The sequence below is a fragment of the Alosa alosa genome, chromosome 10 (assembly GCF_017589495.1).
Source record: "Alosa alosa isolate M-15738 ecotype Scorff River chromosome 10, AALO_Geno_1.1, whole genome shotgun sequence".
Taxonomy (NCBI): Eukaryota; Metazoa; Chordata; class Actinopteri; order Clupeiformes; family Clupeidae; genus Alosa; species Alosa alosa.
This window is the reverse complement of record NC_063198.1, coordinates 15555229-15572846: the sequence shown is the minus strand read 5'-3', so window position 1 is coordinate 15572846 and position 17618 is coordinate 15555229. Positions and strand designations below refer to the sequence as shown.

At 40.8% G+C, this 17618-nt stretch overlaps 1 pseudogene; it reads right to left on the bottom strand.

Moving 5' to 3' along the window:
* Positions 1–1369: 1369 nt before the first annotated feature.
* On the bottom strand, positions 1370–17618 carry LOC125301758 (annotated as a pseudogene).

The window sequence follows — 17618 nt, the reverse complement described above, 5'->3', positions numbered from 1 at the left end:
ATGCACATGTGTGCACATGGAATGGGTTAACATGACCCCTGGAGGCAAACATACGGAAAAAATTGGTCATCCTAGGCCCTACAGTTCTCAAGATATTCACAGAGAACTGTGTCTGCCCCACCCTCCTTTCGGGGTCCAGTCCAGCCGGGGGGCTACAGATCAAAACGAAGAATGACGGTTCCATGCTATCCATGTGGGGGTACATGCCCACCAAGTTTTGTGTACCCCGGTCTTTCAGTGTCCCGAATCCTTGTTGGTGTAATGCCACTAAATGTACACATAAATTATTTTATTGTAAGGCCCCCATGAACGAAAGTACACAAAACTTCGGAGGGTGTCATAATGATCTTACACTTTTAATTTCGTGCAGTTTTGACCTTGTCAGCCAGAGATATTGTGATGAAAACACCTAATTTTTGCTTTTTAATTTTTAACTAGGTGGCTTATACATGAAATAAGTGGTAATGGGATGGGTTAACATGCCCCTTAAGACCAACATACATAAAAAGGTGGACCTCCTAGGCCCCACGGTTCTCGAGATATTCACAGAAAACTGTCTCCGCCACCTACAGGCCAGTTGGTGTATAGTAACATAAATTAATTTATTGTGTGGCCCCCCCATGAATGGAATTCCACAAAACTTGGCGTGCATACAGAGGGTGTCATAATGATCCTACACTTCCAATTTCGTGCAGTTTTGACTATGTTAGGTCACAGATACCTTCAATTACAACACCTCATTTTTACTTTTTTGTGTTTAACTAGGTGGCGCTATACTTGAAATGAGTGGTTATGGAATGGGTTGACATGGCCCCTTGAGATCAACATACAAAAAAAAGATGGTCCTCCTAAACCCTACGGTTTTCGAGATATTCACAGAAAACTGTGTCTGCCCCCACCCTCCTTTGGGGGTCCAGTCCAGCGGGGGGGCTACAGATCAAAACGAAAAACGATGGTTCCATGCTATCCATGTGGGGTTACATGCCCACCAAGTTTCGTGTACCCCGGTCTTTCAGTGTCCCGGGAATCATTGACCTATATGACCGCCGCTTTGCTGCGCGGCGGTCATAATAACTGCACTATAGGCTACATGCCCACCAAGGTCATAATAACTGCACTATAGGCTAATTACAAATAACTGCATTGTTTTGGAGGAGTTGGTTGCTGTTTATATGCAGGAAATGTTTTATATAATAAAACGCCATAACCCTACACTGTAGGCCTAGGCTATCCATTGCACATGAAAATATTATGGTATGTGAAGGGTTTGTGTACATATTCACAAGACTCCATATGTAGTTTCAATACTTTAATCATAATAGTTTACACAATTACACAATAATAAAAGTCAGTCACCTGCATTATCAAAAATCATCATAGGCATTTATAAGCTTGATAGGCTCCTGGTTCTTTCATCTGTGAGAATCATCTGTTTGCCCATGCACTCATGAGTAGGGCTGAAATTCCCACCATTATGATGCTTATTTTCTGTGAGGGATTTATTTGTCCTGCGATGTTGTGGCCTGAATTATCATCAGGGCACCATGCTGCATGTGTAATACCATCAGAACACTGTAACATGAAGGCTGGGTTGTCTGGTTCTAGATAGAAACCATCTGGTTTGTCACTACAGAAGAGGTTTGAAGAGACCTGAACTGTGAGAGGTTCACACATGACTGAATGGGTTATAATAGTTGAGGAGGTGTGACCTGGGGTTGTGACGTTGTAAGGGGTGGTGGACGTGGTAGGTGGAATGCTGGTCAGGTTTATATAAGTGATCACAGGATCTTCAGTTGTAGATGATAACTGCACCCCTATGTGGGATATAATATATTAGTATTCAAGTAGAAAAGAGAGAATTCTCTGCGCTTCTGCAAACCACAACAATCCGGTGTTACCAGGGCAGGACAAGACAGTGTAGAGTAAAGTTATGCACCTTAAAAAAAAAAAAAAAAAATATATATATATATATAGAGAGAGAGAGAAATTAAGAAGACATCTGTGTTGCACCAGCATTATTTTTATTTTTATTAATATATAGTCTGGGATATAATTATCAGTGTTTCCCATACACTGACTAACCTGTGGCGGGCCGCCACACAATAATGTTCTATGCTGTACTATTTAAATAATTTAAAAAAAAAAATCAATTCAATCACTTTCATTGAGCTGCACTTTTACACACGCAGCCTTTCCTTGCCCCTCCCCGCTTTCTCTAAAGAACCAGCTGCCTCTCCTCTGCATGTGCATTTAACAAAACATTATTTAAAGGATTGATGTTGCCACATAGAAACATTGCATAGAAGACGGCATGCTAAACTGCTATTAATTCTGCTTAGCATCGTGACCATGCTGCGTAAATTTGTTCAAAACTGCAGCATTTAAGTTAACTCTGATAAGGTTTTATCACAACATAGTAGCTTTAGGGAGACTAAACTATGCAATCAAGCCGTATCTCTAAGCTAACGTTAGTGTTTGGATGTCGAGTTAAGCATGCTTAGTTACAACTGCTTGTCAATTTTGACTAGGTTACTCATGCATGCTCTATTCATTTTATTGACTCCACCCCGTTATCCAAGTCACCGCCACAAATTTAATCCAATTCTGTGGGAATCATTGTAATTCAATCTTTTTTTTTTCACTATCATTTGGGAACCTGTTGTGATTGAATTATATCTCAGTTTAAAGAACTGTCACATACTAATAACAAAGCAACCTTGGATATTTCCCCTTTTACTGCTTTTATTTGTAATCTTGATCAATTTAATTTGGCCTTTTTTTGCAGAATTTTACAAAAATACCCTCTTTAATGTCAAAGTGAAAGCAGATGTCTAGAATGTAACCATCACAAAATGGGTAGGGAAGTTGACACAATGATCTAGGAGCCATTCTGTAGTCAGAACTCCCACACCCCAGGTGTGTAGACATCTCTGAGCTGGGTATGTTCACGCAATGTTTATGCAATCAATTTTGCATTATATATTTTTACTTAATTAACATTACTTTTTAGAAATATAATTTCACTTTGACACTAAGGAGGGCATTTCAGGAGGGCAACTCAATCCACCCATGAGGAACCACTGAGGAAAAAGTCTTGTATTTGATAGCATTTATGGATGAATAGAATCATCATCATCAGCACCATGATTTACCAATCATGTAACTAACACATCAAAATATATTGTATCTTTAAAAAATATATGTCTACTTTGAATTTGATGCCAGCACAATTTTGAAAAGTTGGGACACTGTCACTTTGCATACCAAATCCAAACATCATACCAAAACCAGTTGCTTTTAATAACATACTTCAAAAAGTGGCAAAATTGTTACATTGCTTTGACATTTTGTTCGAGAAATTTAGGCAACTCTTCCTAGCTGTATTTTTCTCATTACTGATTTGTGTTAAATACAAAATAGATATATAAATACCTTATAATAATAGCTAGTCTGGTTGTCAAAACCCAGCCACCCACGTCCCTTCAGAGCATATGGAACTTTCTGGTTATCAATCCTCTACTTTTGCACCCTGGAGGAAGGAACAAATCTGAAGAAAGACACACATACAGTTTATTCTATGTACTAATATAATATAGTAATTTATAATATAACATAACTTATATCAGTGCTTGGTTGAATTCCCTATTTTGATTTGCTCTTTAGAACATCCATTCATTTTCAAATATTTGCACACCTAGCATGTAGTTCAAGCTTTTTGGCAATGGCACCTGCTGGGTAATATAAATTTGCCAAATCTGTTGTGAATTTAAAATTAACTGTCACATTGCACAGATGAGTGATAGTTTGGTCCCTTTCTCCACTCCTGTCTGGTCATATGAATTGGTTGTTGGTTATACATGTGTTACACCCTATATCACCTCATAGTTAGACCAGAGACCCATCTCTTGAGTATATGGTCCAGCCACAGCAGAGCCACTGGTAGGGGCCCCAAGGCCAGTCTCTGTGAAAGTGAGGAGAAACGAGCGTCCAAAGGTAGGAAACCCCATCAGTAGCTTCTCCGCAGGGGCACCCTGCTCCTGCCAATATAAGATGGCAGAGTTCTGGAGGCCAAAGTAAAGGAAACGTATGAGAATCCCATCAGTGATGGCTAATTCCAGTCTGGTAATAATTTAATCAAAAATAGCTTCAGACAATATTGTCCAAGTTCTCAAACATGCTCTCAGACTTGGGCCACGAGTTTGGCGGCAATGTCTCCATGTCATGACAAAAGCTTTTCTCTCGCTCAGGCGTGTTAAAATATAAATGTCTCCGGCGATATGGGAAGTTCAGGAAAAGCTATGTCAAAGCGGGGACTCTGAAATTAGCGAGACCAATCGCATGCAACCGCGTTAAATTATGATCTAGGCTCTATCAGCAAATACATCAACATTCCTTTATGGTAAGAATGGGACATTCTGCCACCCGTGATAATCATAAGCAGGATAGTAGTAAAAGTAGGCTACAGCCAAAATAGCCATGTGATATTGGCTGCAAATAGCATCAATAATAACACATCATAAATGTTACGTCACAGCAATCAATATCATTAATAACATTTCATAGGGTGTCCAAAACAGTAGGTAGCATACAGTAAGCTATGTCATTGTATCATATTGTAGGCCTACTGTATCACATATGTCATTAAAGTAATTTGCTGAATTGATATTTGGAGTTATAGAGAGGGTTCACTTCTTTATTCAAACTATGCTATCTCAATGTGACGATTGTGAATTAAATAGGTCAACCAACCAGTTCAAGTTCATGAGAAGGCAACCTAGACCTAGACCGGTTTTATAATTGTAGGCTGCTTGCTGCTGCTATTAGTAGCCTATATTTCCACCCTCTGTTTCCAATATAAGATAGCTATAGGCTAATGTGCAAACGGGGTCAGCCCTATATTCCCACAGCCCAATGGTCCCACTTCTAGGTTAGGATTAGGTAGGGTTAGGGTCTGGTAACATAGGGCTTTGGGGACATAGGGCTGTGGGAACATACACTCCCGTAGCCTGACGAGCCAGACCCACATCAAGATGTAGGGTCTGGGGACTCACCATTCGCAGTGCTCAGTCCGAGGGGCGGGATAATTGGTTGTCTTTCAAATTCCCTCTGCACGCAATAAGATAGCCCTACCATAGATATATATATATAGAATGGCTAGATGTCTTATGGCCGAGTCTCCAATGGCATCACCGGCGGCCATCTTGTCACAGACAAGCTATCTGGTGGGCTCTGTCAAAGATAATTAATGCGTAGCAAGATGGGTCATCCTAGTTCATGTCTATGAGGGCAAAGTGGAGTTCAGTCAGAGACGGGCTCTGGTTCAGTCCCTGCCTGCACAGGGGCGTGTCATTGACATATGACTGACGTTTGAACGCCTCAGTTCCACGTGGTTGATGCATGGGGAGGGTTGCCGGAGTACAAAACAAACTTGGTGTACACCTTTATTAATGTTGATTTTCTCCTGACTGTCATACTGTCACGACATTCTCCTGAAATGGGGAGGAGGGTTTGGAGATCATGATACCGTGTCCGAAATGTGCATCCATTGCTCAGAAAAGTAAGGCTTTGACAAATTCTGGTAAATTCTTGGATTCTGCCATAGACCTCAATGTTAAAAAGGGAGCCCGATCCCCCCGTGCGGGGCGTGTACTACTGCTACCCTATTTGCATACATTTCCGGGGACAGGAAATGGCCTCTCAGGAAGTATCTTCGTAATCAACCATCTTTGGCTCTGTGGTACCTGATGGCTCTTCTTCTACTAAAGGCAGAACAATGCCCCCAGGCTATAACAACGACACCTTCAGGTCACTACCTGTCATTACAGTGCACCATTGAAACACAATATTATGAGTTAGCGAGCTAGATAGATAGATAGATAGATGGATAGATACTTTATTCATCCCTGAAATTTTTAGCAAGTAAGCTAGCTGGCTGGTGCTGAGTGTAATTTCCTTTTTCAGGTCTTAGATATCCTTTGGTTGAAAATAAATATCTATGCTACCTTTTGCTGGATTATTGGCATGTCCCTGGGTCCTAGGTCTTTCATCTTAATTCCCGTCTGATAGCTTCATTAACTTATCCAGCAGACTATTTAAAAAAAAAAAACTCTCGCTGGTAACCTAGCCAGGTTAATTTCCCTCTCTCTTCAAACTGACTATTCAAACACGTTTATTTAAGATGTGGGCTAGGCTATATGAAATGCCTGAATGTGGTTGATGTCTCTATAGAGGCACGCATGCTCCCTGATCTTGGCTTCAAGGCCATCCTGCTTGTCGCGCGCATCTGAAAAATAATCTCCGGTGCACGACCTGCTGAATGTCTAATAGGAAGAGAATTGCCACTGTCTGGTTACTTCCGGTTTCTGGACTGATTGCAGTTCCTCCTCAGATTCCACTTGAGGGCGCTCGCAGGCGAGTGCAGAATGCATGGAGGTCTATGGAGCTTTACCCCTCAATATCCACTTTTCTCTGGATATCATTTTTTGAGTAGTAATTTGAATGTTGCATTCGCTAGGAGAGGCAAAGAAAATACACACTGTTGATTGTTATATTTTTTGAAGTCACATTAGTCTTCTAAAAAGCCTTTCAAATATGTCAATGACGTCATTCATTAGCACAATGCTAGCGTGATATGGGCAACAACGACCCAACCTGTAAGAAATGAAAAGGACATAAGTACTCGTTCATTCAACTTTAGATCTAAAACCTATATTGAACTTGCATAATCTACGATTCTTCCACGACAAGCAGGTGAAAGAGGTACATTTAGCTGTCTAGCTCCATAGACCCCCATTCAACCTGCACTCGCCCGCGATCACCCCCAGTGGAATTCTAATGGAACTGCAACCAATGTCGATACAATGAGGCTTAATAGGAAGTGCCAAGGCTCTGGCAAGGCTGACATTTTGTGCGACAGAGGAAATGACGCAATTTTGACATCACATTGTCGCGCTACGGGTCGGGTGTGGCCCAAGGGGGCAGGCGAACATTCGGAGAGCGTAGACACTATGGCGGATCTGAGGCTAAATAGTAGACCAGTTCACCTAGCCATCCCCATTGAAGCCCATTCAATTTTGGCGCCACTTTGACATCAAATAACGTTACAGCTGAAGCGTTTTAAGCCTTTATATGAACTTTTTCTATTTCCGGAGTAATACAACATTGTGTGATTGGCGTCATAACCTCGTAACTGACTTACAGAATGAGTAATAAACTTTTTTCCGAAATCAATGCTAAAGTGACGTAATAAGCATACAGCCAGAGTGGGTGAAAGTGTCGCACAGGAGCAAAATAACCGTATTCTCTGGATAAGAACGAAAGCATCGGAGCACAACATTTCAGCGAAGTTTTGATGGATTGACAGTAGCCTAGGCTATGAATGTGGCGAGTGCTGTTTATATTAAATCACATTTATCTACAAACAACTAGGACATTTAGAACAGTAATGTAGACATGGTGGTAACGAAGTAAGTGGCTACATACCCAATCTCTCGGCGCAGCCAGAGCCATAGAGAGATGGCTATAGAGATCTCTATGGCTCTGGGCACAGCTATCACAAGAGTCAAGTCAGACTACGTGCCTACGTTACATTTACGTCCCCTGAGCCTGCGCAGAAAGCCTCATCGACCAACAGGAAACGGTTGAAATTTGCTTCACCCGCCTCGAGTGACGTCTACGTGATGACTCTGTCCATATCTTTTACTGTTTTACTGGCTAGTATGTAGAATGCTTAAAACGTTCCACATACTCAATGCACTACGTCACAGAAGCGCCGTAACCATTTATGCTCGCGCGTCGTGGTCACGACACAGTTGCAATATTCTCCTGAACAGAGGTGTCGCTGTTGTGAAAAGATTAACGCTAACTACGTTACACAGTAGAAGAAGCTGCATTAAGAAACACTAGTAGCAGAGAATGTAAACGGGCTCTGCTATTATCTAGCCTCTGTGATGGTACTTCAGACTTTGGTTGCTACTATTCACTAGGGATGGGCAAAGCGAGGCTTTATGAAACACTGAAACGTTCGAAGCAGTTGTGCCGAATTGTTCCGAAGCTTTGCAACAATTCCGACACCTCAGAGCTGTTTAGGGTGAAACAAATCTGTCAAATGCTTCGTATTAGAGATGCAGTCTCTAAAGTTCGTGGCTCGCTGTGTTACCTGTGTTCAGTCTTTATCAAAAGCTTAGCAGCATGCCCTTGGTCAATTACTGGATGGGAGACCACATGAAGTCACAGTAAAGGGAGTCTTATTGCTGCCACTATGTGTTCTCTAAATCACTTTCTTCTTATAAAAACTCTCGATTTTTGACCATTCTGAGAGTTTAGTTGAAACTGTGTGGTTAATGGTGAAGTAAGAAAACATAAACAGATACAATCTGAAACAATACCTTACAAATCAAACGGGGATCGAACCACATTTGAGCAGCCTGGGCTACCGTGCAAAAAACACCCACACTAACCACTACACCATCATGATTAAGCTACACTGTTAATTGAACGCGCGGGCACGCCTGCCGACACTGGTGAAATGCACCGAAGGTTCACTTAATTTTGGTCACATGACATGGGGATTTTAAACGATGTTTCGAAGCAGTGGTCACATGACATGGCTGTTTTGAACCACGTTTCGAAGCAGTGTTTCGAAACACTTGTGCTTCGAAGCCTCGACACTGATTCGAGACGTCGGTTTCGAAAGTCACACCCCTACTATTCACAACTACCACCATCATTATCATCTAGTTTCCAAGGTGTGCGCACAGGTAGATAGATAGATGGATATATAGATAGATACTTTAGTCATCCCGAGGGAAATTTTAATAATTTAAACAGTTTAGTTAGCTGGCTAGTTAGCTAGCAGCTGGCTGAGTTTGTGTAATTTCCTGAAGTGGAAAGAGATTTTGTTCAGGCCTTAATAAATATCCTTTGTTTGAAAATAAATCGTTTCTATTCTTTCCTCTTAATTCCATGTGTTGCAACTCTCGCTGGTAACTTTGTTAACTTATCCAGCAAACTATTAAAAATTCACGACTGTGACAAAACACTGCAACTCTCGCTTGGCCTCGAACTAGTCCATCTTCCTGTTTCCGCTTTGTCCGCTCGTCTGAAAAAAAAAATGAGTTGGTGCGCTACCTGGCTAAAATCCTGGCGTGCCAGCAAGATCTACGTCATTTTGACGTCACGGTGTCGCACTACCGGTCGGGTGCGTCGAGTATGTAGAAGCCTTAACACTTAACACTTAACACTCCCGTGCAAACGATTGCAATTTTGCGAGTTCCAAAATATGTATATGGAGCTATCGCTTGCCAAAAAACAGCTCGCTATGTCTATGTTGTATAGCTATGTTAGGTGAACGATTTGCCTATTACAAGTTTGTTTACCATCAAATTGGCTTCGTAAAGGTTATAAATCTCGCATAGTGTACCTTTGAATCAGGTATAGTTGTGTAATTTCTTTTCAAACTATTTGATCTTAGTCCACTCTCATCCATTCATACAGTGCTTTTTAATTTGGAAAATAGTAGGGGCATGAAGAGTAGATAGGTAGCCTACATGCAAGGAGGAGTGTGCACACGTTCTCCCGCGAAAGGCATGCTGGGATACGGGGGTGAACATTTGGGATTTATGTCTTTATATCTCCTAAGTTATAAGTGTAAAGTTAGCGTCTTTATTGTGACAAGTTTCCCTTTTAGTTTCCCCTCATGTGTGATCCTTTTTGTGTGGGGGGCTGCGTCCTCCCCTGTATGTGTAGTGTGTGTGTCTGTTTGACGTGCCCCGTGTGTAATAAAATTTGTTTCTCAGCGTGATTTGGTCTTGGTCTGTGTGCTCTCGTTCTGAGTTTACAAACCTTTTGATTGGACAACTGTGGATATCGTTAAGACTTCGTTATATAATTCCAAAACATAGACTACAAAACACACAAATAGTCCAGACCAAGTAGTCAACGTTATTTCCAGCATGATTAATCCACAGAGCATACACTCTAAAAAATGCTGGGTTATTTTCTCAACCCAGACGCTGAGTTGATACTGTTGGGTCATTGAGTGGGGTTGTTTTTACTCATGTTGGGATTTATCTGTATCCCAGCTTGTTGGGTGGATAGTTTAGGACAGCGCCCCTCCTCTCCCCCACCTGACGTGAGCACACTACCCAGCACCAGGGTAAGTTTAACACAGCTGCATAGTTATTTGAGAGTTCGGGGGAAATCGTTATTCTTTCAACCGTCCATGCAGTCCAGCAGCTGTCAACATGCAGTGGAAATCAGGCGATTTTGGAAGGTATGTATCTGCTTTTAACTTTTTTATTATTATTATTCAAACGGATTTTAAAAGTCCACCCAGATACCCTTCGTGATATGAATGGATATTCTGCCTTCCAATTTCGTTCAGCCTAGCAGAGCAGGTTAAGAATTGTGTCATTCAAGCCAGCTAACGATAGCTAACATTAACTTACAATTACTGCTCATGTTAATGTTAAATCTACACAAAGACAGACTCTTAAAAACATAGCTCTGTGTTCACTGGGTATGAACTGCTGAACAGAAACAAAACAAACTTTTACAACGAACTAAAGTTAGCATACCAACAGCTGGCTAGGTTTAACGTTAGCAGACGGTTGGTATGCTAACGTTAATTAAATGCTACATGGTAGTGCTGCACACATACAGTCGAAGTAGTCTCTTCACACGTATGGTAATCATCATGCCAAACAACATATTAATTCATTCAGGGTAGCTTCATATTATAGCCATGTAACTTACTGGGTGGTTTTTGGTGGTAACATTAACGTTTCAGACAACTTGAATTTAACTAACTGAATGTGTTAACATGAGCTAGCTAACGGTAGAACTATCACTGCCACTAACGTTATTACTGAACGTATGTTTTGTCAGTCTGCTGAAAAACAACTCCATGGCGTGGTCATGGTTTCCGGTGTGTTATGCGCTAATATTTTGTCTCCGGATTTTTAATGTTTGTCAACATCATTCACTGATAATGGTTCGTGAAAGTCTTTGTAAAGTTAAGTCAATAGCAGTGATTAATTCACTCTTTTTTCTTTCTTTGATTGACAGGGCTGACCCCCAAATGGACCGTGGAATCTAGCTGTCTTCATGGAAGTAACTTATCACATGCTGATGCTGCTTTTAGAGTAGGCTATCCATTCAAAAATAAAGTAAACTGTCAAATAAATAATTATGTCGAACTGTTTTATTTCATTGCATGACTATTTATTGCCCATTTTCTCTCATTGCAACCCAAACACTGGGTTAAGAAAACCTGACTACTGGTAATTTTAACTAGCAGTTCTGTTGATATAACCCAGTGGTTTGGGTTGAATCTATACCCAATATACTGTGTGAATTTTACTCAACATTTATATAGTTATAACCCAGCATATTGGTTACCTTTACCCAGTCTATTGTGCCAATTTAAGTAACGTTGTGTTGATATAACCCAGCGTTTTGGGTTAGAATCATACCCAATCTGCTGGGTTTAATAATGTACCCAGACCATTGGGTTAGGATAACTCAATGTGGTGTTGGTCCAATAGTTAACCAGCGGCTGGGTTATATTTGGGCTATTTTTAACCCAACATTTTTTAGAGTGTATTATAGTGTTTCAATGCATGGCCAACACATATGAAACAAGGAAGACACTCTTAACTCCCTATGTTCCTATGTCTTTTCAATTAATACTGAAGCCAGATGAGAATATAATATTACAATAGTGTGCCTGAAGTTATCAGATATTAACTAGGGTATAAGATCATTTTTGGCATTATTGTGTAGGCTATCCCATCAGGATTCCATTAAAACACGATTCAGTGTGACTCATAATTGAATGTTATATTGCATCATTGGGGGCCAAGCAGCGAAGCTGCGAAGGCACCCATTGTGATTCTATGATTTCTTATTATTATACTTTCTTCCGCCATGGAAGTCAATGGCAGCCCATAGAACCGTCTGGTAAAAAGTTGTGAAATTTGGCACACTTATTAGGGACAGTACCATGATTAATGTCACCAAGTTTCATGATGGCAACTCAAGCACTCTAGCGCCACCAACAGGCCAAAGTTGGATGTGCGTTCACGCACGTAACTTTTGACCCGTATGGCCGATTGTCAAAAATGTGGTATCGTTGTAATCCTTGGACCAAGCCGAGTTCAACGCACCCTATGACGTCAATTTCCGCCATGATGGATTTTCCGCCATATTGGATTTTATCGAAAGTGAAACTAAAGTTTCACGCCTCACATAGTTTGTCCGATTTTAACGAAACTTAATACATATGATCTTCAGACTAATCCGCACAAAAGTTATCGATTTTTGTCTTCGGAACTAAAACCGTTCGCCCGTAACAACCAATCGAAATATGCGGCGAAGCCGCCAAACAGGAAGTGAGCTCATATCTCAGCAACCCTTTCATCTGTCATAACCAAACTTAGTACATGGACTTATATCCCCATCTATAGAGCACTCAAAAAATCTGGTGACCTTTGACCTCTAGGGGGCGCTGTAATTAGCGAAAATGCATTTTGGCCTGTAGCTGTTGATGTGTTTGGAATTAAAACATACTAGTGGTGTCTGGTAGTACTTTTGGATGTCCTTAGGCTGACCCAGGCCAACTTGTGATGTCAACATAATTGATTCGGCCGCCATATTGAATTTAATCAAAAACACGTAAAAGTTTTCACTGGTCACACATTTTATCTGATTTTCACCAAAATTGGCTCAGACCATCCTCAGACCTTGCCTTATCAGTGTTTAATTTTCTGGAACGATTGACAGAAGCGTTAAGCCTGTAACAGCCAATCGAAATTTCGCGGTGAAGCCAAACAGGAAGTGAGCTCATATCTCAGCAACGCTTTCATGTATCAAAACCAACCTTAGTACATGGTCCTCAGGACCCACCAGGAGGACGCTCAAGAAATTTGGTGACCTTTGACCTCTAGGGGCTCTGGAATTGGCAAAATTTATTTTGGCCTGTAGTTGCTGTATTATTCTGCAATGGAGGTCAATGGCAGCCCATAGAACCGTCTGGTTCATCCTGATGATGCACAAATAATTTGGTGACCTTTGACCTCTATTGGGGCATTGAAATCACAGCAAGCAGATCATATCTCAATCGATCTTTTATTTTTGATGTGAAACTGTTGACAGCGAGTTCCATCCAGTTAATTCTAATGCGTGCGTGCAAGGGTGGGGCGGGGTGGGACGGGCAGGGGCGATTCTGGGCGGTGGGTTGGCTGGGTGAGGGGGCAACACTCAGCCCTGGTTCAGCCACACAAAAATCAGTTATGTTTTGATGTGAAACTTGACCTTGTAACTCAGCCAATCTTGGGTTGTTTGACATGGAACTTGTTGTGACTGCTTAATGCTATATGCCTGATGCCACGGCATTGAGTTGCATGGCAAATCTGGACTTCTGGACTGCTGAACTGCCTGCTTGGCCCCCTCATTGCTGCTTGCAGCTATATTGTTTTGCTTAAAATCGTATTAGGCCCTACTACATAGGTTAACAGCCTAGTCAGATGTTATACGGTATTTAAAACGGCTACAACAATGTTTTCGTGAATTTAAATGTTTGGAAGAGCAGAAGAAATGCTAGGCCTACATATTATTCTTTGAAAAACATTTCAAAGGCTACTGTAATCTGACACATTCCATTTAAAAGAATTGCTCAACACTGCTATTGGTCAGCTTTAGCCAAACCTTTCATTAATTGAAACCAACCATGGCTCAAGCCACTGATTGCCTTTGATCACACCTTCCCGCTGGCAATTCTCTCGTTCAATACTGTGCATACTCTACCATATTCGCCGGTGATATCGCCGCCAAACTCAGGGCCTTGGTCCGAGTAACATTTCTTCCTGTCAGTCTTCCATATAGTGGCCATTGTGAAAAGGATTAATCTCACTGGAATCCCACTGGTGTGTACTGTAGGTAGGTACTGTAAGTTCATTGCAACCAGCATGAGACTATGCTACCCTGCAAGACTACATTACTCCGTTGTGCTGAGAATAAAGATTAACTGTGTACTCCCTGAGCATGACATGTTTGCAAAGAGAGAGAGAGAGAGAGAAAGAGAGAAAAAAAGAATTTGGATACGCACTACATTATAATGCAGACTCTCTCCTGTTTGGTGCTCCCCACTATATAATGGGCTGTGGTGACTCTCTTGACTTTCATGAAAGCCAAAGGTCAACACGCTGATGAAGTCCAGGTACCTAAAAGTACATGTGTATTGCTCAATGAATGTGTCATTAGCTGTATGTGGTTGCCAAATGGTGCTGAAGCTGCTGTTGTGTAAAATATTCCTCTGACTTACTGTGAGATCTGTGGGACGTCATAGCTAATGTAAATGACAATTCTTTTTGCAGCCACAGCAGCAGTGATCATCAGTCTCTGGTAACCACTGGCTTTGCTTTCAGCCTTGTATGCCTCCACAAGCTCCTGGGCATGACAAGATCATACCACAACCATTAGATAGGCCCTTAATCCCAAATTGCTCGGGGGACAATGTAATCCCTTGTAATATATTGACAGATGTAAGTCACTTTGGACAACTGTGTCTGCTAAATGAATACTGGTACATGTAAATGTAAATGAAGAGTTTGATTCTAAAATGTTGAAAACGTTGAAAAAATTAATAAATTGTTTTGATTGAGTAAAGATAAATCAAATAATAATAGGCCTACCCAATTACAGGTCCACTGAAATTACTTGGAAAACAAAATTAAAATAAATGATTTATTTTATAATTCATTAAAATGGAGGATATAGCGTTTTGAAATTAAACTCTTCAAATTATTACAGACATTACTCTTTCAAAAGATAATCTAACATTAAAATATGTTTCTGAAGCCATGCACATAAGTGACAAAGCACACTGTTGCTATATAGTGCTGGAACATGTAGATCTTGTTTTGTTATACAAGAAATATACCAAATAACAAACAATATGCACTTTTTGCCACTGCTACATGATATTGTTTGTATAGCAGAGTTAAAGAAAATGTATATTTATTATGTACATATACAATTGAACCTTTCCTTATGATGCACAAAAGCCAGCGGCAATATAATCCAAAAGGCAAACCAAATATGTGAGTAAAACAGAACATTGTAAAAGTGACTAAATTCCTTGCCAGCACCTTGCATAGTAGTGTAAATCTCCTCCTGTCCTCTGGAGGGCGCCCTTGAGATGCGGGGCTTTGCCAGGCCAAGTCCAGTCCGTCAAAGCCATAAGTCCGCAGTAGTCTGATGGAGGACTGGATGAACTGCTGCCGTGCATAGGAGGAAGACAACATTTGAGAGAATTTGCTGAAAATAAAAATTGACATCACATGAACAACTCTCATGTTCAAGCAGCATCTTTAGCTATACAGTTGGCCTACCATTTAAAGGAAAACCGCTGTTTTTGTCTGTGGTTAATTATACCGGTATATGTTAATGTTTATTTTTATAGGATGGTGATAAGTATCATAGGTGAACAATAAGAACTTCAGCAATGAACTCCTATCACTCTCCCTACTTATTTTCTGTAATAATCCCCACAATTTAATATTGTGTATTTCTCAAATCAATCACGACAAACCAAACAGAACAAAAATGGAATTAAAATGCATGATTGATGCAACAATAAAATAAGACTCACTTAGCTGAATCTGTGTCCTGCCCTTTTACAGACAACAAAGTTTTTAGGGTATTTTGGGTTCCTGTAGAAAGCAATCAAAATCAGTCAAAATCTCCACCAAGTTCCTAATCCTTATTTTAACGATACATTGAATATATCTAGCATCTGTACTCTGGGAACTGACCGAGTTTTCAAGGCATTGAAGGATTTATAAAGTGCATCATCATTCCAGTCAGAGGCCACCAGCTCATTGCCATAGCTTATGATGGCAAAGGCAAACATGAGGTGAGTGCACAGATGGGGATCCACATTGTCTGGTAAAAATCTGGCTGGCCCGTCTCTGTACTGGGACCAGTTAGTGAAGTAGCACACAAGTTTTGAAGTGGTGGCTGAATGGGAAAACGACAAGTTTAACAAGTTGACAAGCACAACAGCCATTGAAAGAAAGATAATTTAATCTGCCTCCAGAGTTCCATCATCAGACATTATATTCAAGTAATCTAAAGCATACATCTGGAATCTGAAATTACAAACTTTACATGCAAAAACTGATAATAAACCAAAAAGGAACATTCTGTAACTTACCAAACTGAAAGAGGAGATTCAGACCTTGAATAATTTGAGATATAATGTTACAAAACTCTTCAACTCTGTTATAGTTTTACACATGTTCTACATGTTTTAATAATAATCTTAATGCTGTATGAAATAAATATGGAATACAATTATGTTATCACGATATGCATCAATCCTACTTTCCCAAGCAAGTCTCCAGTTCATGATGAATAAATGTAAATGATGATTGCAACTGCATCTCTCATGTGCTGTTCATGGAGAACTCCCTGTGTGTGTCCATGGGAAGACTGTCCTGCAGACCTAAAGCCAGAACAGTGCAACATAACACAAACAAGCTCTCAGATTACATTTAGATGAGACCCATCCCAGAGGACACTATGGGAAATTAAGGCCTTTTCTGCAACCAATGTACTGCAACTCCGTATTATAGGGATTTGGTTGGATTAATAATGTGTGGTGAAACTAATGCTGAATGGAGTCAAACTTACTTACTGACCTTTAAATACTTCAGGGCAGTTGTAGCACCACTGTAGACTTAACTGTCTGTCCTAAATGTATAGAAAAGAATAATATAGATAATAAAGAATACCATAATTGTAAATAGTTTCCCCACTGCACAAACTAGCCTACACATGGTAAGAAATAGCCATATTAATCACGTTATGAATACTTGATTATGGGTGCACTCACAGGCATCAGCCCAACTGAAGATAGAGTTCTGCTATCTGACCTATTTTAACATTACCTTGAGCGTTTTTTCTTCTGTTGAGCCGGGGCTGCACAGGTAATGTTTTATGTTTTATAAGCAGTGTAACTTAAAGCCGAGCCGCACTGCAACTCTGTCAGAATGCTGTCATTGAGAATCTGATAGGTTGTGTGGAGACGACCTGCACAGAAGGATGAGGCCTAGTCACACAAGCCTTTGAGGGGCCCCAGGTGTCTGCGAGCGTATACACAGTCAGGGTAAAATGGCGTGGAATATCCATGGGGGAATTTCAGAGGGAGTTGAACTTGATTGATTCATTTTATTAAAGAACTTGAATCCCTAAGAGTTTTAGTCTAAAGGAGTTTTGGACATTTGGGGATGCTTCAGGAGTTTATCAAAGGGACACCAGGCAAGCCTGATGCTTTTTCTCTACGAAACTCCCCCTAGCTCGGTCTGAAGCTCTTTTCCTTTTCTTTGCATCTTCTGTCAAGGGTTTTTGCTGCTTTTTCGCCGGCTCTGCCATTATACACACGTTTGCAACAATCGGTAGCGTTTCGTTAGCCTGCCTCTGTGCTGTGGTTGCAGGATGTAAACTGATCCTGCTTCGGTCGGCGGGTACGATACACTGAACTTGCAAGCGGGATATTCTTCCTACAGGCAGTAGGGGCGGGCGGGAGAGTCTTTATTCGCCCTGTAATGAGTCAT